Here is a 26,328-nt window from a genome sequence, read left to right as displayed (position 1 = left end):
GTGGATGGATGAAAGTGAAGGGCTATAATGGGTGGGGATAGGGGCACATTGCTCTAGGGAACCTTTATTTTTGCAGCTTCTGCCACCACAAAAGAATGGGCCTTTCCTCTGGACCTTCATTCCTCTCCCTTCCTGTGTATAAGCTGTTTTCTCTACGTTGCTGTTTGAGTCGCAGGAAACTGGAATTAGAGCTGTAATTAAGATCTCCCGAGGAGGTTTTGAGGATGTCTCACAAGCTCTATTCACACGAAGTGGCATATTGAACAACCTTGTATTGAAATGAAGACCCATTCCGGGGGAGATTTACTAGGAGGTCTGAGAAATCAATGTGAAAACAAAAGTCTGATGTTTCAAATGTGTTTTGGATACCTTTAGATAATTTTTTAGTGTGTTGAATTTACATTTAATTCTTAATTTAAAGTGTGTGTGTGTATGATGTGAAAATCTTTGCATTGGAAGTTTTTGCTTTGTTAGTGGTTAAAAAAACTAAAGTGATTTTTGATCACGTCAATTATATTTGTCAAGATATTATCTTAAATCCTTAATTCCATAGAGACCTTTCTTTTAAAATTGATTTGGCTCAACCATCTACAGATGTTACACACCTTTGTGCCTGTCACCTTCCTGCTTCTTAGTTAAAAAAAAAAAAAAAATTAACCGTGAATATCTTCAATGTGTATTTCCAGATTTGCAACTAGGCATTTTTTTCTCGTTAAAATTTGGTTTCCTTTTTAAACTGCCACAGCAGAACTTTCCAGAAATTAGACTAAAAAGTAACTGTAATGCTGTCAGTGACTGGACAATAGTTCTTAGTTGACTTCATGCATTTTGTACTTTTCCAGGTACTGTAGTAAGCAAATGATAATTTAAGAATGATTTTCCTTTGTGAACTACAGGTTCTTTGTTATTGTTCTCTAAATTACTCTGTAGTGTAGACTGGTAGCTTTGGTTATTTTTTTCAGAAAACGTCATTTTGTTAAGAAAGGTAAATGTGTTTAATAATGATTTTTTTGTTTTCAAAACCTTCTTCTAGCAGTTGATTTGAGGTTATTATTTGATTTGTAACTGCACACTGTTCACAGATTTTAGTTTGAACTAGGCTTAAAAGATGTATCTCCAGCTGTCTCTCTGGAATTGTACTTTACCGGCTTGTGTCAGAAGCCAAGCATTGCACAGAGTTGAATGTATTGTTAAGGGTGTGGTTTTTGCTTTTCGTAAAATTGATCAGTTTGCAAATAAGAAGAGTGGGTGCTGTAGTGATGTGATGGGCAATAACTTGAAAAGGTCCTTTTTAGAAACAGTAAATTGACCCCTATTATTCTTGGACGTAGGATGGAAAAGATAGGACTGTATTTTCACTTTATGCTTTTTCCCTTGCCCATTGCACTGGGAATTTTGAGTTTTCAATATGAAAGTGTTCTGAAACCATGCAGACCGTGCCGTAAGTGTGGGCTCTATCAGGTGGCTGCTGAGACATGGGAGAGTTTTGTTTGCTACTCTTTTATACTCCTATAGCACTGCCCACTTTTGAGAGAGTTGGTTTTCTTTCTTTCCTTTTCCTTTTTTGGGGTGCACTTGAACTTGTGAAAGTGAAATATGTGTATTTACAACTTGTAGGTAAAAGCTCAAGCTAATTTTCATGTATAAATAGATGGAAGAACTATGACTTAAGTCTGATTCTTCTTGAATGGAAGTTAGGAAAGATTCCTCAGTGTTTTGGGTACTTCTTACCTCTTTGGGTATGAACATTTATTTAGATGAAATTTAAAAATCCTTCTCTCTAATATTGAACTTTATATATGACACATTTGCCAAAACAGATTTGAGAGTGACTCAGTCATTATTAAAAAGACCAGTCTGAGAGGATTTTCTGTGCATGGTTCTAAAAAGGCTTAGGTATTTTGTTTTCTTTCTCAAAGTGTGATTTGCTTAGGGAATAGTAATTTGGTGACTCTTTACGTTTATTTTTCAGACAACCTCAGATTACCTCTTTTTTTTTTCTTTTCCAGATAACTTACTTTCATACTCACTTCATTTCAGTAAACTTTATTGAATGCCTACTCTGTGTACCAGGCACTATGTTAGATTCTGGAACTACAAGGATAAATAAGTTAAGATTCTTTTCCTCCCTGAATTTGCCAGTCTAGATATTTGACTGTGATTTTATCCATATGCCTTTACAGACATCTCTAATAGGTTTTTAAGTTACTTGACCGTATTTCAGGGTTGTTTCACATCCTTTCTATAAGAATTAACACAGTAAAGACCATTTATTGAGCACTTAATTCACACTAGCTACCCTGCATTTAGTTATTACATTATCTCATTTAATTCTTAGAAGTGTCCTAAGAAGTATTTTATCTCCATTTAAAAACCACACTGAGGGGCTTCCCTGGTGGCACAGTGGATAAGAACCTGGCTGCCAATGCAGGGGACACGAGTTTGAGCCCTGGTCCGGGAAGATCCCACATGCCGCAGAGCAACTAAGCCCGTGCGCCACAACTACTGAAGCCCGCACGCCCTAGAGCCCGTGCTCTGCAACAAGAGAAGCCATGGCAGTGAGAAGCCTGCGCACCACAACGAAGAGTAGCCCCCGCTCGCTGCACTAGAGAAAGCCTGCGTGCAGCAACGAAGACCCAACACAGCCATAAACAAACAAACAAACAAACAAACCACACAGGGCTTCCCTGGTGGGGCAGTGATTGAGAATCCGCCTGCCAATGCAGGGGACACGGGTTTGATCCCTGGTCTGGGAAGATCCCACATGCCGTGGAGCAACTAAGCCCCATGCGCTACAACTTACTGAACCTGTGCTCTAGAGGCCTCGAGCCACAACTACTGAGTCCGTGTGCTGCAACTACTGAAGCCCACGTGCCTAGAGCCAGTGCTCTGCAACAAGAGAAGCCAGGGCAATGAGAAGCCCGCGCACCGCAATGAAGAGTAACCCCCGCTCACTGCAACTAGAGAAACCCCGCGCAACAACGAAGACCCAACACAGCCAAAAATAAATAAATAAAATAAATAAATTTATTTTTTTAAAAAAGTCTTTCATTTCTCTTGTCCCTCAAAGGGCCTGAAATAAAACCTAATTCATGACCCCCAACCAGACTTTAAAAAAAAACAAAAAAAACCCATACAGATTCTGGTTTATAGTAATGATGAATGTTGTTTTACTTCTTATATGCTAGAAAAGATTTGACGTTAAGATTTCTCATTAAGGGGAAGAACTTGTAATATAGTTTTAACAGTTTTTGGTTTTTTTCCCGTAGGTGATTTAAAAAAATTTTTTTAATTGAAGTATAGTTGATTTACAATGTGTTAATATCTGCTGTACAGCAATGTGATTCCGTTATACATATATATATACGTTCTTTTTTTTAATATTCTTTTCCATTATGGTTTATCATATGATATTGAATATAGCTCTCTGTGCTATACACTAGGACCTTGCTGTTTATCTGTTCTCTATATAAAAGCTTATATCTGCTAACCCCAACCTCCCTCTCCATACCTCCCCCAATTCCCTGCCCCTTGGCAACCACCAGTCTCTTCTCTATGTCCGAGATTCTGTTTCTGTTTCATAGATAGGTTCATTTGTGTCATATTTTATTGGGCTGGCCAGAAACTTCATTCGGATTTTTCTGTAAGATCTTATGGAAAAACCGAACAAACTTTTTGGCCAGCCCAATAGATTCCACACGTAAATGATACCATACGGTATTTGACTTTCTCTTTCTGATATACTTCACTTAGTATGATAATCTCTAGTTGCATCCATGTTGCTGCAAATGGCATTATTTTCTTTTTTATGGCTCATTAGTATTCCATTGTATGTATGTACCACATCTTCTTTATCCATTCATCTGTCGATGGACATTTAGGTTGTTTCCATGTCTTGACTATTATTGTAAGTAGTGCTCCTATGAACATAGGGGTGCAAGTATCTTTTTGAATTATAGATTTGTCTGGATATATGCCTGGGAGTGGGATTGCTAGATCATATGGTAATTCTATTTTTAGTTTTCTGAGGCTCCTCCATACTGTTTTCCACAGTGGTTGCAACAACTTACATTGCCACCAACAGTGTAGGAGGGTTCCGTTTTCTGCACACCCTCTCCAGCATTTGTTATTTGTAGACTTTTTAATGATGGCCATTTTGACTGGTGTGAGATGGTAACTCATTGTAGTTTTAATTTGCATTTCTCTGATAATTAGCAATGTTGAGCATCTTTTCATGTGCCTATTGGCCATCTATTTCTTCTTTGGAGAAATGTCTATTTAGGTCCTCTGCCCATTTTTGGATTGGGTTGTTTGTTTTTTTGTTGTTGACTTATATGAACTGTTCGTATTTTTTGGAAATTAAGCCCTTGTCGGTTGCATCATTTTGCAAATATTTTCTCCCATTCTGTAGGTTGTCTTTTTGTGTTTTTTTAATGGTTTCCTTTGCTGTGCAAAAGCTTGTAAGTTTGATTAGGTCCCATTTGTTTATTTTTGTTTTTATTTCTATTGCCTTAGGAGACTGACCTAAGAAGACATTGGTAAGATTTATGTATGTCAGAGAATATTTTGCCTATGTGCTCTTCTGGGAGTTTTATGGTATCATGTCTTATGTTTAAGTCTTTAAGCCATTTTGAGTTTATTTTTGTGTATGGTGAGAGGGTGTGTTCTAATTTTATTGATTTGCATGCGGCAGTCCAACTTTCCCAGCACCACTTGCTGAAGAGACTGTCTTTTTCCCATTGTATATTCTTGCCTCCTTTGTCAAAGATTAATTGACTGTAGGTGTGTGGGTTTATTTCTGGGCTCTCTTTTCTGTTCCATTGATCCATATGTCTGTTTTTGTGCCAATACCATGCTGTTTTGATTACTGTAGCTTTGTAGTATTGTTGGAAGTCTGGGAGAGTTAGGCCTCCTGCTTTGTTCTTTTTCTTCAGGATTGCTTTGGCAATTCTGGACCTTTTATGGTTCCATAGGAATTTTAGGATTATTTGTTCTAGTTCTGTGAAAAATGTCATGGATAATTTGATAAGGATCACATTAAACCTGTAAATTGCTTTGGGTAGTATGGCCATTTTAACAATATTAATTCTTCCAATCCAAGAGCATGGGATATCTTTCTATTTCTTTGAATCATCTTCAATTTCCATTATTCATGTTTTATAGTTCTTAGTGTATAAGTCTTTCACCTCCTTGGTCAGGTCAGGTTAATAATGCTTTGAGTAGAAAGGTTCTAATTTCATAAGGTATTAGTATCTTTTATTTACTAGAGCAGATGAATTATATAGTATCAAAATGTAATTTTCAGCTGTTGTTTAAACCTTTGAAAAGACAGTTCTGATGTTAATTATGGTTAACTGTAACACAGATTTTCAAGCATGCATAACTTTTTTTTCTTCTAGTTAATTAGTGGGACCAAGAGCCTAGAAAATGTACTAAAAAATGTTTGTATTCTCCAGGAAGGACAGAGTATTGAGCTACATGAAACCTATTCAGCTTTTAAACATTCTAAGTTCAATTTTGACAATTCTCTGATGCCTTGGAGAGTTTTGGTTTCTGCAATGAAAATGTATTCCTTCATATTTAAAACTGACCTTACTCATCTATTAGTAGGATATATGCTTTATCAGCAGTTTGATATGGTTCAATCTAATTGTTCTTCAGACCCTCTCAAATTTTTTAAAGGATGATCATCCACTGTCAGCTCTTTTCACCAAGTTTCATTTGTATTCTGTTTTGTTTGTTCGGTTGGTTTTAACCAAAAACTGTCAACAGTTAGCCATTCTTTAGACTAAGGCCTTTTGCTTCTGGTTATACATTCTTGTTTTTAGTACTGTAGAGCATATAATTATTCCTCCTCCAAGTTCCTAAGAAAGGTAATCCTTGATATTTTTCGATCCTCAGTCTGACATATATATTTTAGCTTAACATATACAGTTTTTCCCTTTAAGTGTAACAGAATTCTTGGTACTTAGATCACTGTTTGTTTTGTTTTTTAACATCTTTATTGGAGTATAGTTGCTTTACAATGTTGTGTTAGTTTCTGCTGTATAACAAAGTGAATCCACTATACGTATACATGTATCCCCATATCCCCTCCCTCTTGCGTCTCCCTCCCACCATCCCTATCCCACCCCTCTAGGTGGTTACAAAGCACCGAGCTGATCTCCCTCTGCTATGCAGCTGCTTCGCACTAGCTATCTATTTTACATTTGGTAGGATCACTGTATTTTCTGAATGGAATAATATTGGGGATAGAATTCCTGTTCAAGACATAACTGACAAAATCATAAACGCATTAGGTACTGGGACCACAGAGATGAATAAGTCAGAATTCCTTTTCTCATTGAACTGTAAAATGCCTATTTAAAATCCATGAAGAGAAAGGAAAGTTCACTTAAAAACATTGAGATGCCTTTACGCCAAATAGGCATAAAACATTGCCCTCCTATTTGTGTATCCCCTCAGGGTATTGTAAAGGAATGTTATGTAAATAAACATATTAAGCCAGGGTTTTCATTCTATCTCCTAGCCTCAGACAGTAGCTGCTTATCATTTGCTGTAACACCAGATGTTCTGTATCACATATTAATAATCACATTTTTAAAAACTATTTTGAAATAATTTAAAACTTAACAGAAGAGATGCCAGAACAGTACAAAGAACTCCTTTATCTCCTTCATTCAGATTCCACCATTGTTAATATTTTACTGCGTTTCTTCCATTGCCTGTCCTCTCTCTTTCTGTCTTCATATATATGTTACATACATGTTTGTATATGTGTGTATAAATACATAGGTACGTACCCATTATCATAGTCTTTTTCAGAACCTTTTGGAGCAAGCTGTAGGCATGGTGTTCCATCACCCATAAATACTACAGTGTCTATTTCTCAAAAACAAGGCACTCTCTTATATAACCCTCCAAGTCGGAAGATAAGCATTGGTACAACACTACTGTCTAGTCCAAGGAACCTATTCATATTTCATCGACTATCCCAACAATATCTCTTTCTTTTTTGATCTAGGATCCTATCCAAGAATGCATGTTGTATTTAGTTGTCATGTCTTTTCAGACTTCTTCAGCCTCATTTTCCTCCATCTTTCATGTCCTTGACAGTTTTAGGTAGTACATTCTGTAGGATCACCCTGAGCCTAGGTCCATGTGATATTTCCTCGTGACTCCAATCGAGTCTTGCATTTCTAGCAGGAATACCACAGAAGTGGGGCTGTGCCTGTCTCGGTACATTGCATCCACAGGCATATGATGTCAAATCATGCTGCTACTGGTGATTAACACCTGGATCATATTGGTGTCCTTTTGTATTTGATCAAAATTTGTGGAGAGGTATTCCAAAATTATGCATCTTGATTCTTATCAAACCTCTACTCACTAGCCTCAGTGTAGGTATCAGTGATGACTCCCACCTGAATTAACTACTTTTATAATTATATTTCTCTATTTTTTTTATTCCTTCTACATGTATTAGTTGGTATTTTACTGTAAGGTAGAACTTTTCTTTCTCCCCTATTTGTTTATTAAATCAGTAAGGACTTGTGGATTTTGATTTTAGTGTGTTGTGATTTGTTACTATCATTATTTATTTTGCTGTTTAAGTTGTCCCTGATTTAGCCAGTGGGAGCCCCTTCAAGCTGGCTCCTGTGCCTATTTATCATGCTCCCATCTCATTCATTGTGCACTTCTGGCAGAACATGCTGTTCCTGGTTCGTCTTGTACTTTGCCTGGTCTAGCCCTGGAATCAGCCATTTCTTCAAGGAGCCCTGTTTGGTTTTTGTTATTGTTATTTGTTTTTGTAAAATATGGTGTTTAAAAACAAAGATTTAGGGGCTTAGTTTCTCATTGCTACTGGGGTGTCATTACTTATAGGGACTAGGAAATGTATGAGTATGTAAGTATGGTTTGTATACACATAAATATATGTATAATGTACTAATATACATCCATAATTATTTCTGTATCTATGTGCATGTTATAAAACCAGAAGTTTGTTCCTAATTCTTCCAATTCCAATCCAATACCCCAGGGTTCTTTCTAGTCTTTGCCCTTTCCATGTTTTTAATGCCTTCTCTGGTGGTAAGAAACTTAGCTTCACATTAGTCTCATTATAGTTATCACTTGTCCAATTGTTTTGTTACCATTCTCCCTGCCTATAGACCATCACCTCCCTTTATCTCTCCCTACCACACCCTGCCTCGTTGATTGCTGGGCCTGTTGGCCTGTGCCTCTTTGTGGATCCATAAGCCCTCACTGGGCCCACAGCTCTGTGCAACTCCCTGTCTGCACACAACACCCTGTTATCCTCACCTCTGGGCCACACCTGTGTTGGCCTTCCTGACATGCCCTCAGTGCCCTGCATCCTTAGCCAGCATGCTGACTACTTTGCATAGCTCAGTATTTCATTAGTTAATTTTTAAGCATATTTCCAGGATTTACAAACATACATATATGTGATGAAATATACAACTATATAGTATTGCTAGAATAAAACTATAGATTTACAAATATACATATATATAATGAAATATACAGCTATATAGTACACACACATATACACACACTACCTACCTGTGGTAGAATGATTAACGACCGTAAAGTTCTTCCATACTGGTATGCATTCCCCTTTGCCATGGGGCTTTGCTGCTTCTCCCATCTATTTCTCCATCTCTTGAGTCTTGTCTAGCCTTGTGATTTGCTTCGGCCAGTGAATATGGTGGATGTGATGTGTGAGTTCTGGAGCTTAGTCCTTAAGAAGACTTCAAAGAGTGCTTTCCTGTAGCTGCCCTGTAAGGAAGCTGGTCTAGCTTATAGGAGGGTGAGAGAACCAAGGATTAATCCAGCAGACATGAAAGTGGACTATCATGGACCTACTAACCCAGCTGACTGTTTAGCTGAATGCACCTGCAGAGGAATCAGAGGTGAAAACAGCGAAGAAATGGCCCAGCCAACCTATAGAATTGTGAGAAATGACATTGTTTTGAGGCACTAAGTTTGAGGTGGTTTGTTTTGTAGCAATAGATATATGAAACCATATCTGTTTTCATTTTGGACATCTATGTTGTCTCTAGTCTTCAATTATGAACAATACTGCAATGAATATCTTGTACATAATATATAGTGTTTTAATTTTAATAAATAATGCCAGATTATTTTCCAGAAATGTTGATATAGTTCTTACTGCTGTCATAAAAGTCTGAGAGTAACTGTTTCCCTCACAAACTCACTAACACTCATGTTTTCTTTGACAATAAAATCAATTTTAAAAGCATCTTATAATTCTTTATTTTCCTAACTACTTGTGAAGCTGAGCATCTTTTGATATTTTTGTTGGTCCTTCTGATTTTTCAGTTCTTTGAATTGCTTATTCATAGCTTTACTCATTTTTTACTATTGGTTTTTTTCTAATTTTTTAATTTAATTTTATTTATTTTTTTATACAGCAGATTCTTATTACTCATCAATTTTATACACATCAGTGTATACATGTCAATCCCAATCGCCCAGTTCAGCACACCACCATCCCCACCCCACCCCTGTAGCTTTCCCCCCTTGGTGTCCATACATTTGTTCTCTACATCTGTGTCTCAACTTCTGCCCGGCAAACCGGCTCATCTGTACCATTTTTCTAGGTTCCACGTATATGCGTTAATATACGATATTTGTTTTTCTCTTTCTGACTTACTTCACTCTGTATGACAGTCTCTAGGTCCATCCATGTCTCAACAAATGACTCAATTTCATTCCGTTTTATGGCTGAGTAATATTCCATTGTATATATGTACCACATCTTTATCCATTCGTCTGTCGATGGGCATTTAGGTTGCTTCCATAACCTGGCTATTGTAAACAGTGCTGCAATGAACATTGGGGTGCATGTGTCTTTCTGAATTATGGTTTTCTCTGGGTATATGCCCAGTAGTGGGATTACTGGATCATATGGTAATTCTATTTTTAGTTTTTTACGGAACCTCCATACTGTTCTCCATAGTGGCTGTATCAATTTACATTCCCACCAACAGTGCAAGAGGGTTCCCTTTTCTCCACACCCTCTCCAGCATTTGTTGTTTGTAAATTTTCTGATGATGCCCATTCTAACTGGTGTGAGGTGTTACCTCATTGTAGTTTTGATTTGCTTTTCTCTAATAGTTAGTGATGTTGAGCAGCTTTTCATGTACTTCTTGGCCATCTGTATGTCTTTGGGGAAATGTCTATTTAGGTCTACTGCCCATTTTTGGATTGGGTTGTTTGTTCCTTTAATATTCAGCTGCATGAGCTGTTTATATATTTTGGAGATTAATCCTTTGTCCATTGATTCGTTTGCGAATATTTTCTCCCATTCTGAGGGTTGTCTTTTCGTCTTGTTTATGGTTTCCTTTGCTGTGCAAAAGCTTTGAAGTTTCATTAGGTCCCATTTGTTTTTTGGGTTTATTTTATTTCCATTACTCTAGGAGGTGGATCAAAAAAGATCTTGCTGTGATTTATGTCAAAGAGTGTTCTTCCTATGTATTCCTCTAAGAGTTTTATAGTGTCCGGTCTTACATTTAGGTCTCGAATCCATTTTGAGTTTATTTTTGTGTATGGTGTTAGGGAGTGTTCTAATTTCATTCTTTTATATGTAACTGTCCAGTTTTCCCATCACTACTTATTGAAGAGACTGTCTTTTCTCCATTGTATATCCTTGCCTCCTTTGTCATAGATTAGTTGTCCATAGGTGCGTGGGTTTATCTCTGGGCTTTCTATCTTCTTCCATTGATCTATGTTTTTGTTTTTGTGCCAGTCATATTTTCTTGATTACTATAGCATTGTATTGTAGTCTGAAGTCAGGGAGTCTGATTCCTCCAGCTCCGTTTTTTTCCCTCAAGACTGCTTTGGCTATTCGGGGTCTTTTGTGTCTCCATACAAATTTTAAGATTTTTTGTTCTAGTTCCGTAAAAACTGCCATTGGTAATTTGATAGGGATTGCATTGAATCTGTAGAGTGCTTTGGGTAGTATAGTCATTTTCACAATATTGATTCTTCCAATCCAAGAACATGGTATATCTCTCCATCTGTTGGTATCATCTTTAATTTCTTTCATCAGTGTCTTATAGTTTTCTGCATACAGGTCTTTTGTCTCCCTAGGTAGGTTTATCCCTAGGTATTTTATTCTTTTTGTTGCAATGGTAAATGGGAGTGCTTTCTTAATTTCACTTTCAGGTTTTTTATCATTAGCGTATAGGAATGCAAGAGATTTCTGTGCATTAATTTTGTATCCTGCAACTTTACCAAATTCATTGATTAGCTCTAGTAGTTTTCTGGTAGCATCTTCAGGATTCTCTATGTATAGTATCATGTCATCTGCAAACAATGACAGTTTTACTTCTTCTTTTCCAATTTGTGTTCCTTTTATTTCTTTTTCTTCTCTGATTGCCATGGGTAGGACTTCCAAAACTATGTTGAATAATAGTGGCGAGAGTGGACATCCTTGTCTCGTTCCTGATCTTAGAGGAAATGCTTTCAGTTTTTCACCATTGAGAATGATGTTTGCTGTGGGTTTGTCATTTATGGCCTTTATTATGTTGAGGTAGGTTCCCTCTATGCCCACTTTCTGGAGAGTTTTTATCATAAATGGGTGTTGAATTTTGTCAAAAGCTTTTTCTGCATCTATTGAGATGATCATATGGTTTTTATTCTTCAATTTGTTAATATGGTGTATCACATTGATTGATTTGCATATATTGAAGAATCCTTGCATCCCTGGGATAAATCCCACTTGATCATGGTGTATGATCCTTTTAATGTGTTGTTGGATTCTGTTTGCTAGTATTTTGTTGAGGATTTTTGCATCTATATTCATAAGTGATATTGGTCTGTAATTTTCTTTTTCTGTAGTATCTTTGGTTTTGGTATCAGGGTGATGGTGACCTCATAGAATGAGTTTGGGAGTGTTCCTTCCTCTGCAATTTTTTGGAAAAGTTTGAGAAGGGTGGTTGTTAGCTCTTCTCTAAATGTTTGATAGAATTCACCTGTGAAGCCATCTCGTCCTGGACTTCTGTTTGTTGGAAGATTTTTAATCACAGTTCCAATTTCATTACTTGTGATTGGTCTGTTCATATTTTCTATTTCTTCCTGGTTCAGTCTTGGAAGGTTATACTTTTCTAAGAATTTGTCCATTTCTTCCAGGTTGTCCATTTTATTGGCATAGAGTTGCTTGTAGTAGTCTCTCAGGATGCTTTGTATTTCTGCAGTGTCTATTGTAACTTCTCCTTTTTCATTTCTAATTTTATTGATTTGAGTCCTCTCCCTCTTTTTCTTGATGAGTCTGGCTAATGGTTTATCAATTTTATCTTCTCAAAGAACCAGCTTTATTTTTATTGATCTTTGCTATTGTTTTTTTTTTGTTTCTATTTCATTTATTTCTGCTCTGATCTTTATGATTTCTTTCCTTCTGCTAACTTTGGGTTTTGTTTGTTCTTCTTTCTCAAGTTCCTTTAGGTGTAAGGTTAGATTGTTTATTTGAGATTTTTCTTCTTTCTTGAGGTAGGCTTGTATAGCTATCAACTTCCCTCTTAGAACTGCTTTTGCTGCATCCCATAGGTTTTGGATCATCGTGTTTTCATTGTCATTTGTCTCTAGGTATTTTTTGCTTTCCTCTTTGACTTCTTCAGTGATCTCTTGGTTATTTAGTAACGTATTGTTTAGCCTCCATGTGTTTGTGTTTATTACGTTTTTTTCCCTGTAATTCATTTCTAATCTCGTAGCGTTGTGGTCAGAAAAGATGCTTGATATGATTTCAGTTTTCTTAAATTTACTGAGACTTGATTTGTGACCCAAGGTGTGATCTATCCTGGAGAATGTTCCAGGATAGAGAATGCACTTGAGAAGGAAGTGTAATCTGCTGTTTTTGGATGGAATGTCCTATAAATATCAATTAAATCTATCTGGTCTATTGTGTCATTTTAAGCTTCTGTTTCCTTATTTATTTTCATTTTGGATGATCTGTCCATTGGTGTAAGTGAGGTGTTAAAGTCCCCCACTATTATTGTGTTACTGTTGATTTCGTCTTTTAGAGCTGTTAGCAGTTGCTTTATGTATTGAGGTGCTCCTATGTTGGGTGCATATATATTTATAATTCTTATATCTTCTTCTTGGATTGATCCCCTGATCATTATGTAATGTCCTTCCTTATCTCTTGTAACAGTCTATTTTATCTGACATGAGTATTGCTACTCCAGCTTTCTTTTGATTTCCATTTGCATGGAATATCTTTTTCCATCCCCTCACTTTCAGTCTGAATGTGTCCCTAGGTCTGAAGTGGGTCTCTTGTAGACAGTATATATATGGGTCTTGTTTTTGTATCCATTCAGCAAGCCTGTGTCTTTTGGTTGAAACATTTAATCCATTCACGTTTAAGGTAATTATCGATATGTATGTTCCTATGACCATTTTGTTAATTGTTTTGGGTTTGTTTTTGTAGGTCCTTTTCTTCTCTTGTGTTTCCCACTTAGAGAAAGTTCCTTTAAGCATTTGTTGTAGAGCTGGTTTGGTGGGGCTGAATTCTGTTAGCTTTTGCTTGTCTGTAAAGCTTTTGATTTCTCCATGGAATCTGAACAAGATCCTTGCCAGGTAGAGTAATCTTGGTTGTAGGTTTTTCCCTTTCATCACTATAAGTATATCATGCCACTCCCTTCTGGCTTGTAGAGTTTCTGCTGAGAAATCAGCTGTTAATCTTATGGAAGTTCCTTTGTATGTTATTTGTCGTTTTTCCCTTGCTGCTTTCAATAATTTTTCTTTGTCTTTAATTTTTGTCAATTTGATTACTATGTGTCTCGGCGTGTTTCTCCTTGGGTTTATCCTGTATGGGACTCTCTGCGCTTCCTGGACTTGGGTGGCTATTTCCTTTCCCATGTTAGGGAAGTTTTCGACTATAATCTCTTCAAATATTTTCTCTGGTCCTTTCTCTCTCTCTTCTCCTTCTGGGACCCCTATAATGCGAATGTTGCTGCATTTAATGTTGTCCCGGAGGTCTCTTAGCCTGTCTTCATTTCTTTTCATTCTTTTTTCTTTATTCTGTTCCACAGCAGTGAATTCCACCATTCTGTCTTCCAGGTCACTTATCCGTTCTTCTGCCTCAGTTATTCTGCTATTGATTCCTTCTAGTATAGTTTCCATTTCAGTTATTGTATTGTTCATCTCTGTTTGTTTGTTCTTTAATTCTTCTAGGTCTTTGTTAAACATTTCTTGCATCTTCTTGGTCTTTGCCTCCATTCTTTTTCCGAGGTCCTGGATCATCTTCACTATCATTATAATGAATTCTTTTTCTGGAAGGTTGCCTATCTCCACTTCATTTAGTTGTTTTTCTGGGGTTTTATCTTGTTCCTTCATCTGGTACATAGCCCTCTGCCTTTTCATCTTGTCTTTCTGTGAATGTGGTTTTTGTTCCACAGGCTGCAGGATTGTAGTTCTTCTTGCTTCTGCTCTCTGCCCTCTGGTATATGAGGCTATCTAAGAGGTTTGTGTAAATTTCCTGATGGGGGAGGGACTGTTGGTGGGTAGAGCTGACTGTTGCTCTGGTGGGCCGAGCTCAGTAAAACTTTAATGTACTTGACTGTTGATGGGTGGGGCTGGGTTCCCTCCCTGTTGGTTGTTTGGCCTGAGGCAACCCAACACTGGAGCCTACCTGGGCTCTTTGGTGGGGCTAATGACAGACTCTGGGAGGGTTCCCGCCAAGGTGTACTTCCCAGAACTTCTGCTGCCAGTGTCCTTGTCCCCATGGTGAGCCACAGCCACCCCCCGCCTCTGCAGGAGACCCTCCAACACTAGCAGGTAGGTCTGGTTCAGTCTCCCGTGGGGTCACTGCTCCTTCCCCTGGGTCCCGATGAGCACACTACTTTGTGTGTGCCCTCCAAGAGTGAAGTCTCTGTTTCCCCCAGTCCTGTCAAATTCCAGCAATCAAATCCCAGTAGGCTTCAAAGTCTGATTCTCTAGGAATTCCTCCTCCCATTGCCAGACCCCCAGGTTGGGAAGCCTGACGTGGGACCCAGAACCTTCACTCCAGTGGTGGACTTCTGTGGTATAAGTGTTCTCCAGTCTGTGAGTCACCCACCCAGCAATTATGGGATTTGATTTTACTGTGATTGCACCCCTCCTACCGTCTCATTGTGGCTTCTCCTTTGTCTTTGGATGTGGGGTATCTTTTTTGGTGAGTTCCAGTGTCTTCCTGTCGATGATAGTCCAGCAGCTAGTTGTGATTCTGGTGTTCTCGCAAGAGGGAGTGAGAGCACGTCCTTCTACTCCGCCATCTTGGTTCCTCTCTCACCTGTTTGTTTCGTGCCGCCCTTGTCTTGAAGCTCCCGCCCCTGCTCCTGGGTCACTCTTGATGTTGTATATCCTAAATTGTTTCTTGGTGTCAGTCTTTATAAGTTCCTAGTCAATATCCATTCTCCTGAGATCATCCAGTTTCCAGTGAAAAGCACCACCTTCTGGATTTTTTTCCTTATTGATTTGTTGCTTCTTTTTGATATGGATATAATCTTTTAGCTTTGTTTGCCAAAAGTATTTTTTTTAAGATTTATTATTTATTTATTTATTTTGGTTGTGTTGGGTCTTTAGTTGCAGCAGGTGGGCTCTTTGTTGCAATGTGCAGGCTTCTCTCTAGTTGTGGCATGTGGGTTTTCTCTATCTAGTTGTAGCGCGCAGGCTCCAGGGCTCATTGGCTCTGTAGTTGGGGCTCGTGGACTTAGTTGCCCTGTGGCATGTGGGATCTTTGTTCCCTGACCAGGGATTGAACCCATGTCCCCTGCATTGTAAGGCACATTCTTTACCACTGGACCACCAGGGAAGTCCCTGCCAATATGTTTTGTCAGTCTGTCTTTTGTTGTTTGTCTTAGTTTATGGTATCATTGGCCGTACATTTTCTTTTGGTACTTCATATTATCATTTATGTCTATCTTTTTCCCTATGGCTTCCAGTGTTCTTGTCTTGTGAATATCTCTATTCTCCTGGGTATACCAACTTTTTTCTAAATATTCTTCTAACTTTGTATTGTCTTTCCTATCAATCAGAAATCATATTTAGTTGCTCTAGAAATCCAAAAAAGAGTGGTAGAAACAAATGGTGGGGGGGGCATTATCTTTAAGTATTGTCGTCCTTCTATATCTGCAGGGGATTGGTTCCAGGACCCCATGCAGATGCCAAAATCTGTGGATGCTCAAGTCCATTACATTCAGCCCGCCATATCTGCTGGTTTCTCGTCCATGGATATGGAGGGCCACTGTAATGAGAAATTAGAGGGAGGACTTCCAGGGCTGTTTTCGTGGTTCCATTGGCCTATCAGGAATGCAGGTTCATTTGTCTTTCTTTTCAGTCATCCATAACAGGTGCTTGTCACCTTTTAGTCCCAGGATGGCATTCCAATCTGAGCAGCAACTTCTTTCTATTTTTTCTTTCATCATCCATGGCTCTGCTTGTTTTAATTGAGAATCAAATCCAGTTTGGTAACTGTAACCTCTGAGGATGAGACCAAGAGAAAACAGGTCCCCCATTGGTAGCAAGTAGTTGTGAAATATTTTTTCTGTTCTTTGAAAAAAATAACGCTGATTTTGCTTTTTGTGTCGTAGTAAATGTGTGCGCTGAATAAAGCCCCAGAATCTTTTTCTTTAATCTATTAGGCAGCCAGGTGTTTTTGTCCCTCAGTTATTTACAAGCAAACAGGGAAATAAACATGATTATATTCTCAAATTGGAAACTATTGTTGTTGAGAACACAGGACTTTATCATCATGCTCAATAAATAATATTAATTAAAGGTGTTTTATGTGCCAGTAACTGTGGTAAACAGTGGATATAAAACTGAAAGTGGTATGATCCTGTCCTCAAGTTTACCACATAATTAAGGAAGCAGGTTAAACATTTCATTATAGTATTAGATGGTAAGTTAGGGAGGCAGGACATCTAACTGTTAGCTGAAGGTTGGAGAACTATGACCTGGGACTTTGATAGAGAAAATGGCTTATAAACTGAGGCCTGGATGACTAGTAGAAGTTAGCCTATTGAGGAGGAGCTTATAGGGGCATGGGAAGAACATTCCTGGAGCTTGAGTAGTACCTACTCAGAGGTAAGTCTGAGTTATAAGAGAGAAATTCTTGTCTTGTCAGGAACTTTTCCTTAACTGCTTAAGGGCTGGAAGCCTTGGAAGGTTTTAAAATGGAATTGGACAAAATCAGATTTGTCTTTGGGGGGTGATGTGCTTTGGGGGCTGGAATCTGGAAGCAAGGGTACCTATTAGGTAGGAAGTTTATCTGATATATTAAAATCTATTCCATATTAGTTAAGTAAATATTTATTGAACACCTAAGTGAATATAATGTGGAGGAATACAGAGATAATATAAAACAAAGGTCCTGTTCTCAAGGAGTTTGTATTTTAAAATAACTGAAGACTAGATATCAACAGTATGAAGCAGTATACTAATATTACGGCTTCTATCCTATATGCGGGCAAGTAAGGACTAGAATTAAAACTTGAACCCACACAGAACTACAACAAATAATTCTAAAATTTATATGGAACCACAAAAGACCCAGAATTGCCAAAGCAATCCTGAGAAGAAAGAATAAAGTTAGAGGTAAAACCCTCACAGATTTCAGACTATACTACAAAGCTACAGTAATCAAAGGAGTATGATACTGGTACAAAAACACACAGATCAATGGAACGTAATAGCTCAGAAGTAAACCCATGTACTTACAGTCAAACAACAGACAATCTGATCAAAAAATGGACAGAAGACTTGAGTAGACATCGCTAATTATTAGAGAAATGCAAATCAGAACAACAATGAGGTATCAACTCACACCTCTTGGAATGGCTATCTTCAAAAAGTCTACAAGTAATAAATGTTGGAGAGGATGTGGAGAAAAGGGAACCCTTGTTCCTCAAAAAACTAAAAACAGAACTATCATATGATCCAGTAATTCCACTGCTGGGGATATATCCTTAAAAAATGAAAACACTGGGGCTTCCCTGGTGGCGCAGTGGTTAAGAATCCGCCTGCCAATGCAGGAGACACGGGTTTGAGCCCTGGTCCGGGAAGATCCCACATGCCACAGAGCAACTAAGCCCATGTGCCACAACTACTGAGCCTGTGCTCTAGAGCCCGCAAGCCACAACTACTGAGCCCACGTGCCACAACTGCTGAAGCCTGCACGCCTAGAGCCCGTGCTCGGCAACCAGAGAAGCCACCGCAACGAGAAGCCTGCGCACCGCAACGAAGAGTAGCCCCTGCTTGCCACAACTAGAGAAAAGCCCACGTGCAGCAACGAAGACCCAACGCAGCCAAAAATAAATAAATAAAACAAATAAAAAAAAAATGAAAACACTAATTTGAAAAGGTACATGCACTCCAGTGTTCATAGCAGCAATATTTACAATAGCCAAGACATGGAAGTAACTCAAGTGCCCATCAACAGACAAATGGCTTAAGAAGATGTAGTGTGTATATATGTATATATACACACAATGGAATGTTACTCAGCCGTAAAAAAGAATGAAATACTGCCATTTGCAGCAACATGGACCTAGAGAATATTATGCTTAGTGAAATAAGTCAGGCAGAGAAAGACAAATGCTATATATCACTTATATGTGGAATCTAAAAAATAATACAAATAAATGTGTATGCAAAACAGAAACAGACTAACAGACATAGAAAACAAACTAATGGTTGCCAAAAGGGGAGAGGGAAGTGAGGAGGGACAGATTAGGGTATGGGATTAACAGATTAAAAACTACTATGTATAAAATAGATAAGCAGCAAGGATTTAATGTATAGCACAGGAAAGTATACCTATTATCTTGTAATAACCTATAATGGAATATAATCTGAAAAAATATTGAATTTTTATGCTGTACACCTGAAATTAACACAATATTGTAAATCAACTATATTTCAATTAAAAAATTTTTTAATAAAAGCCCTTTAACAGATCTTACAAAACACACATACACACACACACACACAAACAAAACCTTGAATCCTGCAGATCTTTGTGACTCCTAAGTCCATATTCTTTCCATGTATACTAGGCTGCCTTCAATAGCACTACCTTACCTTATTTAATCATCAGTATGTTGCTTATCAATTACTTCTGAATCCTTGTGAAATAAGATTAGAGTACAATTAAAATTGTTTTTAGTTTGGGACACAAAGTATCAAAGGAGCTCCACTCTGGCTTTCTCTAGGCAGTCTCTGTGTTGGATGGAGTATAACCAGGAAGATACATGTTGGTCAGAAAAATTGCCACATTACCTGAATGACACTGTTGTTGTAAACTGTCTTGAGATTAGTTTCTGGGAAACTTAGTATTGAACTGATATGACAGTGGAGGACAAGACTCTGGCATTGCATGCCATTTCACTAGATAGCTGAATAGCATTCTTATTAATGTTAGGGATCATTTTTTCCCACAGTTAATATATAGATCAAGGAATGAGAAAAGGGCACACACTATTGCCAATAAATAAATAAATAAATAAAGTGATGGAATTTGATGTTATATTTATTTGTATTCCCAGAAAGCAGTTGTAAAGATAAAATGATTCTGTCCTTCAGTCTTTCTAACAACTTACTTTATTTAAATCTAATAAACTGGCTATTTTGACTCAGGCCAGATAGGGTTGGCTGAAGATAATAATTTTATCTTTTAGTGTCTCTCTACTTTTGTAAGAATGTGCTTGTCATGTGATCTCTCCAGGCCTTAATTTTCTCATGTGTAAATTGATGCCCTTGGAGAAATAATCTTCTGAAGGGTTTTTCTTGCTGTGAAATGTGACTTGACATAGCATCCAAAGAATTACTTTAAAAGTTAGAATATGATATTCTGATTGGAAAGACATTACCTGTTCTATAGAATAGGGAGGACTAGAAAGGAAGGATAAAGGTTGTGCTGGTAACTTGGTATGATAGAATGTAGAAAAACAAGGAAACTTAGAGGGAGGGGGTATCTCTGATTTTTTTTTTTTTAGCTATTCAAAAATTCTGAATGTGGGTTAAATGCCAGTTACATAAGACAGTCAAAAGTGAAACATAATAAAGTTCCTATGTTCAAGAATTTTATAGTCTAGTAGCCTTTTTCAACTGACATTCCTTGAGAGAATTGAGTCTTAATGTTCTAAGCTAGAGGTTCTCAAAGTTTAGCATGTAGCAGTCACTGGGAGAGCTTGTGAATGCAGATTGCTGGGCCCCAGCCCCAAAGTTTCTGATCTAGTAAGTCTGGGGTGGAACCTGAGAGTTTGCTTTTCTAACAAGTTCCCAGGTGCTGCTGGTATTGCTGGCATCTAGTCTATGAAATTAACTTATTTCTCTCTTATGCCTCTAGAATGGTACTGTTTGTATACAAGTATTGGGAAAATTTTAAAAATAGTTCCTCATTGAAAATCATTTCCTGTGTTCAGAGTTCTTTAGATAAGGAGCTCTGACAGGGGACATAATAAAATGAATGAAATTAACTATAATTCCAAACCTTATCTCATAAGAGAAGGTAAAAACAAAATTGCATGTATGTAGGAAGATTAGCAGTCAGGTATAGGATGGATTGGAGTGGGAAAAAATAGTTCCAGTCCATTTACACAGGAGCTTCTCTCGTTCACTTGCCATCTACAATATGATTTAAAAGAGACCTATCGGGACTTCCCTGGTGGTGCAGTGGTTAAGAATCCTCCTGCCAATGCAGGGGACACGGGTTTGAACCCTGGTCCGGGAAGATCCCACATGCTGCAGAGCAACTAAGCCCGTGTGCCAAAACTACTGAGCCTGCGCTCTAGAGCCTGCGAGCCACAACTACTGGGCCCGTGTGCCACAACTACTGAGCCTGTGCTCTAGAGCCCGTGAGCCACAACTACCGAGCCCATGTGCCACAACTACTGAAGCCTGCGTGCCTAGAACTCGTGCTCCATAACAAGACAAGCCACTGCAATGAGGAGCCCATGCATCGCAACGAAGAGTAGACCCCACTTGCTGCAACTAGAGAAAGCCCGCGTGCAGCAACGAAGACCCAACACAACCAAAAATAAAAAATTTTTTTAAATTAAAGAGATCTCTCTTCATGTGGAATTTTGTGCCCTTAAACCCAGGTAGCATCAACCACAAATCAATGATCTGTTTTAAGTATAGCATGTACCATAGCTTCCTCCATGATGCCTCTCACCACCTTCCTTTTCCTTATTCATACCCTTTACTCCTTGGTGTAGTTTGTTTATACTTCTTTCTCCTTAATTGGATTTTTGGCTTCTCATTTTTTGTATGCTATTTAATGTGTTTATACTAAATAATTTGTAATTCAGTAGTCTAGAGTAGATAGGCAGGAAGGAAATCTCAGCATTTTAAAATTGGAAAAATACGGGTGGAAAACATCAGTGGGTTTATATTTTAATATTAAATTGTTTATACAAAAAATATACAATCTGTACATTGTCAGTTTCTAAACTGCATCTCCAGTCCAAACTTCTCTCTTCAGCTTCAGACTTACATATCCTTTTGCCTACCTGACATCTCATAGGCCTGTCAAATGTAACATGTTCAAATATAAGCAGATCTCCTCCCTTTCCACTCACACCTCACCTCTTGCAATCTTCCCCTCTTAGTAATAACTTCATTCTTCCTGGTGTTCAGGCCAAGAACCCTGGAGTCATTCTTGTCTTTTCCTTCCCTCTTCATCCCTACTTCCAATCTGGCAGCAAATTCTGTCTGTCCTTACCTTTAGAATAAATCCAGAATCTGGTAAGTATGCACTACCTTCACTGCTACCTCCCAAGTCCAAGCTACCATCATCTTTTACTTGGATCACTGCAGCTGCTTCCTAAATAGTCTCCCTGCTTCTGACCTTTCCGCGATCCCTATTAGTCTTCTTAGACAGCCAGCCAGGGTGATACTGTTAAATGCAAGTCAGGTCATTTCATTCCTTTCCCAAAAACCCTCTCGTGGCTTCCCTTTTCACCCAAAGTAAAAGCCTCATGATTTACAGTGACCCTTCAAGACCGTAAACAGTGTGCCTGCCCCCATTATATCCCTTGACTTCATATCCTACCACTTTCTTCCTCACTCTACACTACAGTAACACTGGCCTCCTTGTTCCTTGAACACATAGGGCATGCTTCTTTTCACTGGCTGTTTCCTCTGCCTGGAATACGCTTGTCCCTAGATAACACATGGCTCACTACTTCACCTACTTTACTCAGATGTCACCCTCTCTAATTATCCTATGAAAAATTACTGTGTCCCCAAATTCTATCCCCTTCCTGGCTTTATTATTATTTTTTCAATAACACCTTACACTTTTTTTTTTATAGATTTATTTATTTTTATTGATTGATTGATTGCTATGTTGGGTCTTCGTTTCTATGCTAGGGCTTTCTCTAGTTGCGGCAAGCGGGGGCCACCCTTCATCGCGGTGCGCGGGCCTCTCACTATCGTGGCCTCTCTTGTTGCGGAGCACAGGCTCCAGACGCACAGGCTCAGTAGTTGTGGCTCACGGGCTTAGTTGCTCCGCGGCATGTGGGATCTTCCCGGACCAGGGCCTGAACCCGTGTCCCCTGCATTAGCAGGCAGATTCTCAACCACTGCGCCACCAAGGAAGCCCCAACACCTTACACTATTGAATACAGAGTGTGAACTCCATGGGGACAGGGATTTTAGTTTATTTTGTTCCTGCTGTATTCCCCTACATGCCTGGCACATGGTCGGTGCTCAATAAATATTTGTTTCATGAATTTATTATTTTATCTGCTTATTTTTCTTACTCTCTGAGAAATGCACCTGACAATCATGTGCTTCTAGCATAGGCTACTTATCATTGACTCCCAACCCTTATTTTTCTGCTTCTCCCTTTTCTAAAAATGATATATTCTATGCCTCTCTTTTTTCAATTTGAAATTACTTTTTGATTGATTTTTATTGCCACATACTTCCCTGGCATACATTGTAATTCCTAAGTCTGTGTATTCTTTTGGGAAATAAGCATCTTTTAATCTTCTGTAAAGTGTATGAATTTTTTTTTTTTTTTTTTTTATTTATATTTGGCTGTGTTGGGTCTTCGTTTCTGTGCGAGGGCTTTCTCTAGTTGCGGCAAGCGGGGGCCACTCTTCATCGCGGTGCACAGGCCTCTCACTGTTGCGGCCTCTCCCGTTGCAGAGAACAGGCTCCAGACGCGCAGGCTCAGCAATTGTGGCTCACGGGCGCAGTCGCTCCGCGGCATGTGGGATCCTCCCAGACCAGGGCTCGAACCCGTGTCCCCTGCATTAGCAGGCAGACTCTCAACCACTGCGCCACCAGGGAAGCCCCAAGTGTATGAATTTTTAATTGCTGTCATTGAATGTGGGGTTTCCTAACAGTCACAGTTATATTTTGGTATGCAACTTGCTTTTAGATGATTCTGTATCATGATTTATAACTTTATACCATAGATTCTTTCATATTCTCCGAAAAAGGTCAATACCTATTCCTCCTTGTAAACCTGGATTGAGAGTACTTGGTCCTTATTTGAGCATTTTGTAGGTTTTAGTGTTTTTGTGTAGCCAGTGCTTATTAACTACCTTAATTGGAGCAGTTAGGTCCCATAGAGGTACCTTGCTCTCTTACTCATTTTCTCTCAGCCCAACAAGATGTGAATTGTATGTATTTGCTATGGAAGTCAAAAACTTTGGGTTTTTCATTTCAGGTATTGTGCCTATCAGATCATGTTTTGAATCGTGTCCTAACTTTCCAATTTTAAAAAATGTCACTGAGCACTTATGTTCATCCTGTTGCCATTTCTTCAGGATGCCGGGAAGCATTGGTGGCTCAAATGTCAATTCTTCATATCTTTTTTTAGGTGTTAAAGGTTGTTATATTCCTATGCCCTTCGTTACTTCATTAAAGTATATGGAATATAAAGTGAATTCAGAAACATTAAGTCAGATACATAGGATTCAAGTTCTTTTTTCTGCTCTTGAAGAGTGTCCAGTCTCAGACTTGGTCTTTGGCTTGCACAGCAGACAGTAGACATGAGGAAGCCCTTAACCTTTATTTTGTTGCTATGGCAGTGGAATGTATTTAATGCTAAGATTCGATATCAATAGCTAAAGATATATAAAGTATAAATGGATTCTTTCTTCCCGATGCAAACCAGGACTTGAGTGTCAACATGTGTAATAATGGTAGGGACTTTGCTGAGAAAACAGATACTGCCACATGGCTTAAGACCTCCTGTGAGGGAAAAAACATAGGTTCAAAGATATATATAAGTTTATCCATTCTAGTGGATAAATTAGAACCAACTTAATATAAAACAATAGAGATAGGACTAAATTATTATCTGTATGTCATTAAAATTATGTGTTCATCAAATGGGGAAAGGCTCATGATAAAACTTAAGTACAAAAGAAAAAATTCCAACTTTATTATACAGTATGATTCAGTTCTACACCTAAAAGAAGGCTCTCTACGGATAGAAGGAAAATATGCCAGCGTGTTAACAGTAATTATTACAAGGTTTGAGGATAATAGTGATCTTTTAATTTTCTTCTTTATACTTTATGTATTTTCCAATTTTTACTCTCTGTATATAATTTTATTAAGCATTTTCAAAAGAAGGAAAAAAGTTTTTGGAACTAGATATAGCTGTGTGATTCTAGGCAAGTTAGTAATAACGATGATGATGACTACATTATACTGAGTACCTACTATTTAGCAAATCTTGAATGTATTTTATATGTTTTGTCACCCTATTTTATAATAGCCCAGCAATGGAGGCTTAATTATCTACTTTTACATATGGGGAAAAAGTCTCAAAATTTTTAAGTAGCTTTAAGCTAGTAAGTGTCAGGGCCAGGATTTGTCTTCAGAGTTTTCTAAATGTACCATAAGGCCTTCCCAAAATAAGTTCCCAAAGCCTATCTTTCTTAACTATAAAATGCAGTTAGGATTGTAGTGCAGATCAAATGACAGAAGGTACATAAACCATAAGACTAGGTTTTTTTTATGAGCTTCTCCTTATAGATCTAGGCTTCTGGCCTTTTTTCAGTCCACTTCTGTACATGTATTGTTTAAGCTGTTGTTAAATGTTTTCATTAACAGGATTATCTGAAATTCAACTCTATAATATTAAACCTATAAGTTACATTTTTTCAGAGAAGAGCAAAGTGAATTCATCAATTGGAATTTTGTTCTTTTATAGTTTTTATGTTTATATAGTACAATTTTGCAGTCGTTTTTGGAAGTTCCATTTTCATGAGGGTCAATGATAATATACTTTGTTAAAAGGGATAAAGCTTACGTTTCTCACCTTCTTTAAAAAATGTTTGTTGAGTGAGGTTTGGAAGGACTTCTATTCCTTCCCTGAGTTCTGAACCAATTGAGAGGTTAAAACAGTAAGTATATCCAGTTTTTTCTCTCCAGATTTGCCTATATCCCTGGGGTAGATAAAGGTCAGGAATATTATACCAGTTGGGCTCCTTGCAAATGGAAGAAAGCATTAGGAAGAAAGAGGAAGTTTAAGTTTCATACTTTTCTTAATTTGTCTAGAAGTTTCGAAGTTAGTGTAAAAAGGCTGGTGAAATGCCTAAGTATGATGAAAAATTGAGTCCTAGCTGATAGCTCTTCTTACAGTCAACAATATAGACGAATTAGATATAGATTGTTTACTCTGATATTCAGTTACTCTGTTGCTTGTGGGTACAGTAAACACCTCCCAGAACATCCAGGGTAAGTATGATTTCAAGTATTATATTTGGGCTCTAGATTGTTCTACCTGACTATCTTAAGTTTGGATTTGGAAAATATGGGCACTCTTATCTGCGAGAAATACAGAGTATAAAACTTACCCACAAGTTTACATTTTGATTGGATTAAAAAGAAAAAAAAGCCCTTTCTTTAGATTTTTTGGCATGTTTTAGCTACTATATAGTATTCCATTGTATGATTAACCACCATTTATTTTATCTGTTCTACTAATGAATAGCTAGATTATTCCATATTTTTAAAAAACCAACTTCGAGGTCGTGGTTTTTCTGGAAGAGAGTGGGAGGGAAATGATTGTAGCAGAGGGAAAAGTTGATTATGTAGTATATCTTTTAAAAATATAGAGATTTGGAACAATTATGGGGGAAAAGACAATGACGTTATATACATGAAATAAACTAATGTTAACAGTGTCTTGTTTAAAATAGCTTTGCTTATCCTAGTTATGAAGATGTTCCCCCATAGTTTTGTTCTGAAAGTACTGTTGTTTTGCCTTTCACATTTAGATTTGCAGTTCACCTGGAATTTGACTTTTGTTTGGGGTTTTAGGTAGTGTTCAAG

The 26,328-nt window shown here is 37.9% G+C and overlaps 1 protein-coding gene across 5 annotated transcripts in view; it reads left to right on the top strand.

Annotated features, from left to right (window-relative positions):
• ANKIB1 (ankyrin repeat and IBR domain containing 1) overlaps positions 1-26,328 on the top strand; it is a 139,377-nt gene that overhangs the window by 838 nt on the left and 112,211 nt on the right. The window lies entirely within an intron of this gene.

This window comes from Eschrichtius robustus, chromosome 8 (genome assembly GCF_028021215.1).
Source record: "Eschrichtius robustus isolate mEscRob2 chromosome 8, mEscRob2.pri, whole genome shotgun sequence".
NCBI classification, from domain to species: Eukaryota; Metazoa; Chordata; class Mammalia; order Artiodactyla; family Eschrichtiidae; genus Eschrichtius; species Eschrichtius robustus.
The sequence above is the reverse complement of the archived record's forward strand: the minus strand, read 5'-3'. Positions and strand labels throughout refer to the sequence as shown.